This window comes from Gekko japonicus, unplaced genomic scaffold (genome assembly GCF_001447785.1).
Source record: "Gekko japonicus isolate JY-2015 unplaced genomic scaffold, Gekko_japonicus_V1.1 scaffold7, whole genome shotgun sequence".
NCBI lineage: Eukaryota > Metazoa > Chordata > Lepidosauria > Squamata > Gekkonidae > Gekko > Gekko japonicus.
In genome coordinates, this window is record NW_015159711.1 from 4,010,930 (window position 1) to 4,014,149 (window position 3,220).

The window sequence follows — 3,220 nt, forward strand, 5'->3', positions numbered from 1 at the left end:
CATCCGGGCAGCTGAGGAGCAGTCCACTCCCCCACAGAGGGCAACACCATGAGCATCCGCAGCAGCTGCCACACAAATTCTTCTTCGCCTACCTGATGGCTCCCCACTAAGCTGTCAACATCAAGAGGATCCCAGATCAGAAGCATCTCTTACCTGAGGCTCCTCCTTACCTGGAGTTGGATCCTTTCTCAGCTAGTAGAGCCAGGCATTTTTTTTTTTTTTAAAAATTGTAACAATAACAGGGACTTGGAACTTGAATAATCTTTAAAACTTAAACTTGCCTGGCGTTACTGCTACTGTAGCTGGTGGTGCAGGGAGGGAAATTTGCAGACTGGCGAAGAGCCTCGGCTTGCTAAGAAAAACTTTTATGAGCTGCTACCGGTGATGTATGTATTTATTACATTTTTTAAAACCCTGCCCTTCTTCCAAAGAGTTCAGGCAACATGCATAATTATCCTCTACTTTATCCTCACCCTTTTGAGGTATGGTAGGCTGAGAGCGAGTGACAGGCCCAGGGTCAGCTAGTGAGCTTCCATGGCAGAGTCAGGAGGTGAACCTGGGGGTGATTTCCCACTAGCGCTGCTCCGGGCTAACTCGTCCCTTTTGCCTCGATGGTAGGTGTCAATTTCACACAAGCTGCTGCACAGCCGCATTTTGCCTCGCAGCTTGGTACGATTTCCCCCGCGTCTACTCAATCCTGTTTTTTGAGGATTGAGTAGATGCACTACTCAATCCTGTTTTTTGAGGATTGAGTAGACGCAGGGGAAATCGCACCAAGCTGCGAGGCAAAATGAGGCAGCGCAGCAGCTTGTGTGCAATTGACACCTACCATCGAGGCAAAAGGGATGAGTTAGCCCGGAGCAGCGCTAGTGGGAAATCACCCTGGGTCTCCCAGAGCTTCCAAACAATGGGTGATTTCCCACAAGCGCTGCTCCGCGCTCACTCCTCCCTTTTGCCCCGATGGTATGTGTCAATTTCACACAAGCTGCGGCCACATTTTGCCCCGCAGCTTTGTGCGATTTTCCCCGCGTCTACTCAATCCTCAAAAAACAGGATTGAGTAGACACGGGGAAAATCGCACAAAGCTGCGGGGCAAAATGCGGTCGCGCAGCAGCTTGTGTGAAATTGACACATACCATCGGGCCAAAGAGAAGAGTGAGCGTGGAGCAGCGCTTGTGGGAAATCACCCAATGACAATTCTCCCTGTGCTGCACTGGCAGTGGAGCAACCCTATGCTTCATAGCTCCAGAAACCCTAGCCACTTAGCATTAAGCCCATTCTTATTTGAATAGACTTGCCCTTCATCTGCATAGCCCCATCCTAGGTTCCATTTCCAGGTTACGGCAAAGTGTGACTGAATTTCGAGAACCAGCTTGCTTAGCAATCTATCTTCAGCACATCCACTCCTTTATCATGTGGTGCAGCAGTGAATCAACATCTGCTAATTCCAGGGTTGGAGCCACACTGGATGAGCTCTGAGGTGCATCCACAACCTACAGTCTACACTGGGAAAAGTCCCATGGGAATCCATGTGAACCACTCTGTGCTATCCAAGGAAGAGTGGGGGTGAGGGTTGTATGCTCCACATATACTGAGAGGCAAAGCCCCCCTCTTGCTTCTAAAAGAGTTGGCCAAATGCTGCCTACACCATTTTACTCTGTTCTCAGCATCCCAAGGCTGCATGGTGCTGCTTTAAAAGAAAAGAAGAAGAGCTGAGATCCATCCCAAGAATCTGAATAAGAAATGCATGTTTACAAAAGACACAGAGCTCAGGTTACAGGCCACTGAGGATTTCCAATGGCACGGAGGAATTTTGAAGAATGAAAAAGAAGTCCGCTTTGAAATGGAAAAAAGGAAAGAAAGCTTTGCTTATCTATTAGTTCTGGGCCAAATTTTCTTGAGAGGTTAGGTGCCATGAAAGTTGCCAGTGGGTGGAGGGCACAGCTCGACAGGAAAAAAAAACCCCCTCCCCCACATTCATCATGCCAGCTTCCAGCCACCCATCTCCTGATCTGCCACTGGTGTTCAGGGCTAGAGAAGAGGAAGCTGGGCCCCATTGCTAAGCCAGCCGGGCCAGCGCTCCCTCGCGTGGTGGTACACACCCAGAGACACGTCCCACTGGGAATAATGCAACGTTTAGATGAGTATCGGAACATGGATCCTTCCTCTGCATGGGATACTCCTTCCTCTGTGCGAGGGGTGGTGGACTGGTTGCCTCATCTTTGTGGCACTGCTGCCGCCAGTTCCTGGAGAACGGTTTTGCATCAAAGTGCTCAAAACAACGGTAGAAACGAGGGGCTCAAAAACATTTCTGGGACAGGCTCCATCTTTTCACTTAGCCCCCAATAAAGACCTCATGGGGGTAGTGGCAGGAAAGTAGTCACGAGTCCTCCAATGTTCCCTCAAAGCTGTGGAGTCCTGTGAGCAAAAATTCAACTTTGTGAGCTACTGGCATTAAAGTCGTGAGCGAGCAATTTGCCTACTGCATAAATTAGTTTGCTCTGGAGCCATCCTTCCTGAGTCTAAGGCAAAAATGTGTGAGCCGGAGGCTAAAAAACTGTGAGCTAGCTCACACCAACTCAGCTTAGAGGGAACACTGGTCCTGACCCCCTATGGGTTATTGTGGTTCCCCCCCCCATCTACCTAGTACATTTCTGCCCTCCCCCCCACCTCCTTCAAGGAACTCAGGGTGGGACGCACTGCTGTCTTCTCCCCATGTTTATCCCCAAGGCCACTCCAGAGATCTTGATGGCAGAGCGGGGACTTGAACCCAGACCTCCCAGATTCCAGCCCAACGTTCTAACCTCACTTTGCCCTGCTGAGGCTCCCTTCTGACAGCCTCCCAGGCAGATGTTTGTCCCTGACGGGGCCTGTCATCCTGTGGCATCGCTTCAAAAAGACGGCTGCAGAGGGAAATTGGCCAGGTTGCTGAGGGAGGCAGGGTTGAGTTGCACACTATTATCCATCCACTGTAGAACAGCATGGAGGATACATAATCCCCCCCCTCCCATTGTACTCATAAAATGTTGCATTTGTTAAAAATAATAATAAGGTCTTTTCACATCTCCTCCTCCGTCCGCAGAGAAATTACATCTGATTTGATTTCTGTGGTCATTTCCATAGCAACCGCTTTGCTTCTGTTATACGACTGGTACCATTCAACTCCTTTTCATGGTGCATCCTAGGAATTCTTTCGTCTTATGCAGTGAATCCAAGAGGC